This window comes from Triticum urartu, chromosome 2A, assembly GCF_056163025.1.
Source record: "Triticum urartu cultivar PI428250 chromosome 2A, HENAU_Tu73, whole genome shotgun sequence".
In the NCBI taxonomy this organism is placed as follows: Eukaryota; Viridiplantae; Streptophyta; class Magnoliopsida; order Poales; family Poaceae; genus Triticum; species Triticum urartu.
The window spans coordinates 696,157,289-696,167,876 of NC_141874.1; the positions used below are offsets into that span (position 1 = coordinate 696,157,289).

The 10,588-nt window shown below is 42.0% G+C and overlaps 1 pseudogene; it reads left to right on the forward strand.

Moving 5' to 3' along the window:
* Positions 1-1,848: 1,848 nt before the first annotated feature.
* On the forward strand, positions 1,849-6,129 carry LOC125537954 (uncharacterized; annotated as a pseudogene).
* The last annotated feature ends 4,459 nt before the right edge of the window (positions 6,130-10,588 follow it).

Below are 10,588 nucleotides of genomic sequence, written 5' to 3' on the forward strand. Positions count from 1 at the left end.
GCTATTATATTATCTATTTTGGATGTTAATAAGCTTATTTTCACACTTTTATATTATTTTTGGGACTAACCTATTAACCGGAGGCCCAGCCCAAATTGCTGTTTTTCTGCCTATTTTAGAGTTTCGCCGAAAAGGAATATCAAACGGAGTCCAAACGGAATGAAACCTTCGTGAGCGTTATTTTTGGAACAAACGTGATCCACGAGACTTAGGGTGGACGTCAAGAAACAATCGAGGAGGCCACGAGGCAGGGGGCACGCCCACCCCCCTAGGCGCGCCCTCCACCCTCATGGGCCCCTCGTTGCTCCACCGACCTACTTCTTCCTCCTATATATATCCATATACCCCACAAACATCCAGGAGCACCACGAAAACCTAATTCCACCGCCGCAACCTTCTGTACCCAAGAGATCCCATCTTGCGGCCTTTTCCGGAGCTCCGCCGGAGGGGGCATTGATCACGGAGGGCTTTAACATCAACTCCATGGCCCCTCCGATGATGTGTGAGTAGTTTATCTCAGACCTTCGGGTCCATAGCCAGTAGCTAGATGGCTTCTTCTCTCTCTTTGGATCTCAATACAAAGTTCTCCTCGATTCTCTTGGAGATTTATTCGATGAAATCTTCTTTTGCGGTGTGTTTATCGATGAATTGTGGTTTATGATCAAGTTTATCTATGAACAATATTTAAATATTCTCTGAATTCTTTTATGTATGATTGGTTTATCTTTGCAAGTCTCTTCGAATCATCAGTTTGGTTTGGCCTACTAGATTGATCTTTCTTGCAATGGGAGAAGTGCTTAGCTTTGGGTTCAATCTTGCGGTGCTCGGTCCTAGTGACAAAAAGGGAAACGACACGTATTGTATTGTTGCCATCGAGGATAAAAAGATGGGGTTTATATCATATTGCATGAGTTTATCCCTCTACATCATGTCATCTTGCTTAAGGCGTTACTCTGTTCTTATGAACTTAATACTCTAGATGCATGCTGGATAGCGGTCGATGTGTGGAGTAATAGTAGTAGATGCAGGCAGGAGTCGGTCTACTTTTCACGGACGTGATGCCTATATACATGATCATATCTAGACATTCTCATAATTGTTCGCTTTTCTATCAATTGCTCGACAGTAATTTGTTCACCCACCATAATACTTATGCTATCTTGAGAGAAGCCACTAGTGAAACCTATGACCCCCGGGTCTATTTTCCATCATACAAGTTTCCAATCTATTTTATTTTGCTATCTTTACTTTCAATCTATATCATAAAAATACCAAAAATACTTATCTTATTATTATCATCTCTATCAGATCTCACTCTTGCAAGTGGCCGTGAAGGGATTGACAACCCCTTTATCGCGTTGGTTGCGAGGTTCTTATTTGTTTGTGTAGGTACGAGATGACTCGCGCGTGGTCTCCTACTGGATTGATACCTTGGTTCTCAAAAACTGAGGGAAATACTTACGCTGCTTTACTGCACCACCCTTTCCTCTTTAAGGGAAAACCAACGCAATGCTCAAGAGGTAGCACCCACCTCTACCTCCTCCGCCGAAACTCCTTCTCCACCTCCACCCCCTAGTCATTGCCTTCACGCTCCTGGTCCCCACATGCTGCCTTTGCCGCGGCCACGAAGCGCGTACGCGCCGGGATGCTCAGGCCCGAAGACGCACACAACTTGCTCGACTAATTGCTACGGAAGGCCACCTTGATCCACCACCGCCCCCTGAATGACTTTCTTGCCACCCTCGCCCGTGCGCTTGCATCAGGGATGGCCCCGCCCTGGCATTGTCTCTCTTCAACCGTGTATGCAGAGAGGAAGCCGGCCCGTAGGTGGCGGAGCTCACATTTTGCACCTACAACATCCTCATGGACTGCTGCTGCCGTGTGCGTCACCCGAAGCTAGTGCTTACCTTATTCAGCCTCTTCCTCGGGAAAGGCCTGAAGACAAACCAGATCATCGCCAACACCTTCCTCAAGTGCCTCTGCTATGCGAAAAGGACGGACGAGGCTGTGAATGTGCTGCTTCATAGGATGTCTGAGCTCGGCTGCGTGCCTGATGCCTTCTCATACAACATTGTTCTGAAGAGCTTCTGTGACTATAGCATGAGCCAACGAGCGCTCGAACTGCTCCAGATGATCGCGAAAGAAGGAGGTGGCTGCTTCCCTGATGTGGTGGTATATAACACGGTCATCCATGGCCTCTTTAAGGAGGGCGAAACAGGCAAGGCATGCAATCTATTCCATGAAATGGTGCAGCAAGGTGTTGCGCCCAGTGTGGTGACATATATCTCGATTATTGACGCTTTGTGCAAGGCCAGAGCAATGGAGAAGGCAGAGCTAGTCCTTTGGCAGATGGTTGCTAATGGTGCTCAGCCCGATACAATGACATATACTTGCATGATCAATGGATATTCCACATCTGGGCGGTTGAAAGAGGCCACTAAATTGTTAAGAGAAATGACAGGCCGGGGTCTTATACCAGATATTGTTACTTGCAACTCGTTCCTGGCCTCCCTTTGCAAGCTTGGAAGAAGCAAAGAAGCTGCAGAATTTTTTGAATCCATGACTGCCAAGGGCCACTGAAAGAACATGCGGTGCCCCCATGTTTGGTTTTGATAATTGATGACAATCTCTATGGACTAATGGTTGCCTTGAGTTATATTTGAAGGTTTTGTCCATAGGCTTTTCTTGGAGTACATGCGTTGGTTTCAAGGAGAGTTTGTGTCGACCAAGGTGCTATTCAAGGAATTACCTAAAGATTGGTCTTGTGAGAGGTTGATCAAGACTAAGTTAAAGAGTGAATCAAGTTGATCAACCCACAAAGCGTAGAAGATGTACCGAGAGGGATCAAGTGATCCCATGGTATGGTAAGCATTGTCAATTACGCTTTGTGTACTAACCCATGGTCTTCGTGAGGGTTCTTTGTGGGGTTAGGTTGTGGAAGAGTAGCTCACCCATAGTAGAGTATGGGGGAGCAATCAACTGGTCTTCATCGACTCAACACAATCAAGAAAGGTTGCGGTGTGCAAGTTCAAGTGGAGCATCACGAAGAGATCAAATGCTTGAAGCTTGCCGTCCATTGTGGTGACAATGGACTTGTGAAGATGTGCGGAAGAAAGGCTCACCCATAGTGGAGTATGGGGGAGCAATCAACTAGTCTTCATCGAGCCAACACAATCAAGAAAGGTGGTCCAACTTGAGGGAGTCAAGATCGTCATCATCTAGCTCAAGTGGACCATGTGCAAGGCAAAGGTTTGCCCTTGGTAGGTTTTCTATTTTACCGGTCTCATGATGGTAGTTGGGAGACCGGGTTATAGGATCGATTGCCGTACTATCAAGGGGGGATCTCAATGAGTAGCTTGATCGTATCGTTCATAGAGAGCTCAAACCATTGCATCCTTGCATCATCTTTATTGGTTCTTGTTTGGTTCTTCTCTTTGTGAGTTTTGGAGCTTATGGTCATCTTGGTGACAAGCTCGAGTTCATCGAAAACGGAGTTCGCTCGCATCTTCTATGATGTTTTCGATGTTGGAGGTTTTTGCCGGTTCTTCTCGGTTGGAGGTTTCTCTCCTCTTTTTGTTAGGCATACCTCCCCTGCCTCTTCTTACTATAACCAGTCGCTGTTTTGATGCTACTCGTCGTCTTGTTTCCAACAAGCTTGAGTTTGCTCAATTCGGAGCTCATATGCAGAAGTTATGGCAGTTCTGGTTTTCTTGAGTGTGGTTTTTGTCAGGGTCCCAGCGGTAGTACCGTGGTACCCAGCGGTAGTACCGCTGAGGAGTCACAAGCGGCAGTACCGCTCCGCAGCGGTAGTACCGGCGGTGACTCCGCAGCAGTACTACCGTTGGCTTACCAGGTCCCTACCGCGTCGATTCGAGGGGTCTTTTTCTGTGTCGAATTGTGCGGTACCTCGCCGCGGCAGTAGTGCGGCAGTACCGCTCCTTAGCGGCAGTACCGCCCTTCCTCCACGGTAGTACCCCCCGATTCCCTCTTTCCCTTTACCCTTCGTTCTGCGCGGCAGTACCGCCGAAGGGTGCGGTAGTACCGCCTAACCCAACGGTAGTACCGCTGTCTCCTACGATACTACCGTCCCAAGGTTCATGTTTTGTTGCTTATGTTCCCTATTTCTTCCGCCTGAGCGGTAGTACCGCTCGTGTGCGGGCTGAGCACATAACGGTTGGATTTTCCCCCTCCTATAAAAGGGGGTCTTCTTCCCCATTGAACCTTATCCTTGGAGCTCGTCTTCTTCCCCCATTGTCGAGCTTGCTAATTCTCAATCCCTCCATGGCTTCTTGCTAGTTTTTGAGGGAAAAGAGAGAGGAGATCTAGATCCACATTTCCACCAATCACTTTCTCCTCTATGTGAGGGGAACCCCTTGGATCTAGATCTTGGAGTTCTTGGTGTTCTCTTTCTTGTTCTTCCTCTCATTTTCCTCCCTGGCATTAGTTGCTTCGGTGGGATTTGAGAGAGAAGGACTTGGGCACTCCGTGTGCCCTTGCCATTGCATTTGGTGCATCGGTTTGAGTTCTCCACGTGATACGTGGAAGTTGCAAGTTGAGAAGCTTATTACTCTTGGGTGCTTGGTACCCTTGAGCTTGTTCCTCTTGGGTGCTTGGGCGCCCTAGACGGTTGTTAGTGTTCGGAGCTCAATCATTGTGGTGCAAAGCTCCGGGCAAGCGTCGGGGTCTCCAATTAGGTTGTGGAGATCGCCCCGAGCAATTTGACGGGTTCGGTGACCGCCCCCAAGGGTTGCCAAAGTGTACGGGTTCGGTGACCGCCCTCAAGGGTCCCTTAGTGGAATCACGGCATCTTGCATTGTGCGAGAGCGTGAGGAGATTACGGTGGCCCTAGTGGCTTCTTGGGGAGCATTGTGCCTCCACACCGCTCCAAACGGAGATTAGCATCCGCAAGGGTGTGAACTTCGGGATACATCGTCGTCTCCTTGTGCCTCGGTTATCTCTTACCGAGCCCTTTACTTATGCACTTTACTTTATGATAGCCATATTGTTTCGTGTCATATATCTTGCTATCACATAGTTACTTATCTTTCTTAGCATAAGTTGTTGGTGCACATAGGTGAGCCTAGTTGTTTTAGGTTTTGTGCTTAGCAAATTAACCGCTAGGTTTATTCCGCATTTGTTCAAGCCTAAATCGTAATTATTTTAAAAGCGCCTATTCACCCCCCCTCTAGGCGACATCCACGATCTTTCAACAAAACTGGATATCGTCTCATACCACATTTTGCTTCATGGGTATGCTACTGAAGGATGCTTTGCTGATATGATTGATCTCTGTAATTCAATGGAAAGCAGCGGTATTGTAGCCGACTGCTATGTTTTCAACATATTAATTGATGCATATGCTAAACATGGGATGATGGATGAAGCTATGCTCATATTTACAGAAATGTGGGGAAAAGGAATAAGTCCCGATGTAGTCACCTATTCCACTATAATAGCCGCACTTTCTAGAATGGCTAGATTGACCAATGCCATGGGCAAGTTTAGTCAGATGATTGCCACGGGAGTTCAATCCAGCACAGCTGTTTATCACTCCCTAATTAGGGGTTTATGTTTAAATGGTGATCTGGTTAAAGACAAGGAGCTAGTTTCTGAAATGATGAACAAAGGTATGCCTCGTCCTAGCATTGTCTTCTTCAGCTCAATAATAAATAGTTTATGCAAAGATGGAAGGTTATGGATGCACATGCTATCTTTGACTTGGTTATAGACATGGGTGAGAGGCCAGATGTCATTACACTCGGTTCATTAATTAACGGATATTGCTTAGTCCGCAAGATGGGTGAAGCACTCAGAGTGCTTGATTCCATGATATCAGTTGGCGAGCCTAATGTGGTTACATATAATACTCTTATTAGTGGCTATTCTAGAAAAAAGGACCGATGTGGTTTGACTCTGTTTAGACAAATGGCAAGTAAAAGAATTAAGCCCGGTACTGTTACATATGAGACCATACTGGATGGGTTATTTCATTCTGGGAGAATTGTTGCTGCAAGGAAAATATTTCATGAGATGACCGAAAATGGAATAACAGTGAGCATTTCCACATACGGTATCTCTACCTCTCTACCTAATAATAAAGGGGTTATTGCTTCTGGTCGTCCGTCATAAGATTGCCATAAATTACCCACTATGCCACCCGTAAGTAAAAAGTAAAGAAAACAATTTGATTTTTTCAAAAACGCCGCTGGATTGGGTTCTTATAGATCCTGACACACCATATATTAGAAGCATGAAGCCATCGGTCATCGGATTGGCCCTTTTTATTCCTGCTGAATCCCTTTTTATCCCCTTTTCTGCTATATATAGCAGGCCGTGATGGACCGGTCGTGAAGCCCCTCTTCTTTTTTTTGCCTTTTTCTTTCTCATTTATTTCTTCTGTTTTTCCTTCTTTAAATTTATCCGGGATTTCCAAAAAATTCAAATTTCAAAAAGTTGTGAGTACTAAAAATATATATAGATCTATACCTACTAATAAAGCAAGGTGCGTTTCTCCAATTTTTTCATCCGTTCACCATCGAAAAGTTTTTTTCTATTCGAGGTGGTACTAATTTTTTGTTCGTTCTCTATCAGAAAAGGAAAAACGCCCGAATTTCATACATGGGCCGCCAGTAGTGTGGCCCAGCAAAGCTAGCCTGTTTATTTTCGTGCCCATGTAAATAGCAAACTCTATTTATTGCACGCGTCAAATAGCAGCAAATTCGCACATGGCCACTAAGCTAGGCTGACCCGTTTTCTTTTTCTTTGTTCTGAGTTATGTTTCGAATTTTCTTTTTCTATTTCTCTCTTTTTCTTTTCTGTTTCTTTTGCCTTTTTTTCCTTTGAATTTTATTTTTCTTTCTCCCTTTTATTGTTTCCTTGCAAAAAAGTTCATAATATCAAAAAAATTCAATTAAAAAAATCAGAATTTTGAAATATATTACATTTTGAAAAAAAATTCAAAAAATTAAATCTTTGTTCTCATTCCAAAATAGTCGCAAATTCGTATAGCGTGCTCAAGTTGTCTTGAACCATTTTCTTCTTTTTGTTCTGTCTTATGTTTCAATTTTTCATTTTTCGTTTCTTTCTCTTTTTCTTTCATGTTTCTTTTTTTCCTTTTTTCCTTTCAATTTTATTTTCCTTTCTCCCTTTTTTAGTAAATTTAATTTTTTTTAATTCATAACATCAGAAAAAATAATTTGTTTAATAAAATGCTGAAAATTTTAAGATACATTACGTTTTGCGAAATATTCAGAACATTAGATCTTTGTACTCCTTCCAATGTTGGTTCAGATTAAAAAAAACCATTTTTTCTTTGTGTTTTCCAAAGTTATTTGAGATTTTCCAAAAAAGTAGCATTTTAAAAAATTTCTAAATATGAAAAATATTCATGTTTTAGTGAAATGATCGCAAATTCAGAATAATGTCCGAGTTTAAAGAAACACATTTCAAAAAATTGTTCCGAGTGTTCAAAATGTGTTTCCTTTTGCAAAAACAATCACAAATTCAAAAAATATTCATGTTATTATAAAAGGTTCATGTTTTCAAATAAAATTATGAATTTCAAACGTTTCAAATTTTGTTGTGTAATTCTAAAAAAATGTAAAGAATGACAAAAAAATGTTTGGGATTTTCAAAATTATTCATGTTTCCAAGAATATCCAGTAAACGTATATTTTTTAAAGTAAATTTTTTACCAATCTGACGTTGGAGTATGATCTTAAATCTTTGAGTTGGCCATTGTTTGGTAGGACTCGTGTCTTGGAGTAGCTAGCAGCACATAGTCGGGTCTTTGAGGTCAAGATTTTGATCCTTCAACTCATCATTTTTTGGATTTTTTTTGCGCCTTACAAACACAGGTCGTCTTCGAGCCTACCAGTGTGTTGGCCCATACACGAACTGATGTGCGTCTCGCGCGCTATTTTATGTAACTAGCTTCATATAGTAGCCCCTGCGCAGTTGGCCCAAGAAAAAAATTGTTTCATTGCACAGGCAATATTGAGCCTTAGCCGCACTCCCCTACTGGGTCGTCCGAGGAGAAATTTTTTTCTTGGGCCAATAAAAGAGAATATGCTGGTTTGGCTCGAATAAAAAAATTGTGGGCACGTTAGTGCTAAAATAATCAAAAAGAATAAACCCTAATAAAGAAGGGACAATGATGTATGGCTATGCACTAAATATGCTAATAAAACAGGATTTATGCGCTACAATTAGTAATCCATCCGGTTACGCAATCATCAGACAGAGTGGTCAAAACAACCGTGCCCTGAAGGTCACCGCGTTGCCACCAAATGAGGAGGCAGACACAACCCCGAAATAGAGGCGGACCCAGAGGAAAAAAAGGCATGAGCTGGATGGTTGCCGCCACTCCAACTAACCCCACCAATATCAAGATCTCACGGGACAAACATGACCCGCGAGAAGACCACAACTCCTCTCTATCATACCGCTATGGAGATCGTTTTTGGTGGACAAATCAATTATCTCTCCCATTGCTTCTCGCAAAGAAATAACTCGCCGTTGCAACGTACGGGCATATGTGCTAGTAAATCATAAAATGTGCTATATATAGCAGGCCATAATGGGCCAGCCCATATGCCGGGCATGATGCCCCTCTTCTTTTTTTGCTTTTTCTTTCTCCTTCTTTAAATTTATCCGGGATTTCCAAAAAATTCAAATTTCAAAAAGTGCAAGTACTGAAAATATATATAGATAAATCATAAACTGCTTGTGAATTTGTAGGGGCGTCCCATATGCCTGTCGTGACGCCCCCTTTTTTTCTTTTTCCTTTCTATTTTTTCAATCTATTTTTCCTTCTTTAAATTAATCCAGGATTTCCAAAAAAATCCAAATTTCAAAAAGTTGAGAGTACTGAAAAAATATATAGATAGATCATAAATTGTTTGTGAATTTGCAGGGGCGGTCCATATGCCGGTCGTGACGCCCCCTGTTTTTTCTTTTTCCTTTCACTTTTTTGCTTCTGTTTTTCCTTCTTTAAATTAATCTGGGATTTACAAAAAATTCAAATTTCAAAAAGTTACGAGTACTGAAAACATATATAAATAAATCATAAAATGTTTGTGACTCCAAAAAACATTCAGAAAATCATAAAACTAACCGTGAGGATGACTTGAGATCATGTAACTAACCGTGAGGATGACGACGATAACGGGGCAACATCCCTTTCTTTTGTTGTCAGGCTGGAGATCCTGTAACCAACATTAGCAAATCATACTTGAGATCACGTCAAACTTTCAGTCATAAAACATTTTCATTGTTAGGTTTTGAGTATCACAATAGGCTAATAATCACAGCAAGGTACTACATGACTTTCTTTGACAATAAATTGCCCCATTCCGATGCATATTCTCATCTTAGATAGGATCATATCATTTAGTAGCGCATAACACAAGATAACAAACCAAGGTAAATAAATTGCCTTCTCAAGATTTTAAGATTAAAGCATAACTGAATTTAGATATCCTACTGTGGATAATATAAGATTTAACAAAAGGCTTGCCGGTGCTTCAATTTTTGTAGTTTTTAATAGAGTTAAAAATACATAGAAACAAAGATTTGACTGGATGCTACTGTCAAAGTTGATGCGATGAAGAGATGGTAAAAGCTCCAGGTTAAGAAAATCAGGAAAATGCTTCATCTTAATTACTTTGTTCGCCAGACTTGGGCTCCCCACCGACACTCTTATCCATTCAACCAGCGACCAAACACCTTATCCAGCTATTGCGAACCATCCATCTCGCCCTTGTCTTCACCCCCGCATGCCTAGCGCTAAACACCGCTGTCCCTGGCTGCTGCTGCAACCGCACACAGGCTAAAATATGAGTCGTTGTTGTGCTGTCGATGGACCTGCAAAGTACGGTTGAGGGAGCTACAACCAAGGTTTTGGATCCCAAACAAATTTTCTCGTGGGTGGGCGATATTCCAGGTAACCACGGTTACCGAGAAATACCAAACAAATTTTGGACGATTTGAATTCAAACAATTTTAAAGTAGATATAATACAATCTTGAACTGATGCCATTCACAAAAGAGGTAGTAGCTCAGTGGTACCTCGACTACGTCCGCGAGTTCGATTCTTTTTGGCCGTCATTTTTTCATGTTTTTTACTGCCTATTCTGAAAAATAACAAAAATAACTAAAAAAAAGCGGAAGGAAGACTCGAACCAGCTACCTCTCGAGGCGCATAACAGATGGTTACCACAACGCCAGAGTAAGGGCAGGTCTAAATTGAGAAACAAAGCTAATTTATTAGATCTTGAGCGTTCAAATTCAAATTATTCAAAAATTTCGGTATTTTTTGCTCGGGATAGGTATTTCTCATGGAGCACCGAGAAATGCGGTAACCGCTTTTCTCGGGCGGTACCCAAAACCATGGACTTGGCTGCAAAGCATACGTGCTAGAGCAAATTTTCTTGATAATCATTATATAGAAATAGTGGCTTAGCACACCACTAAATTGTTGTTTTAGAGAGTAATTACCCATGTCGAGAACCTATCTGTGAACTAATATGAGAACAAAGAACATGGATATATATATATATATATATATATATATATATATAGAAAGTCT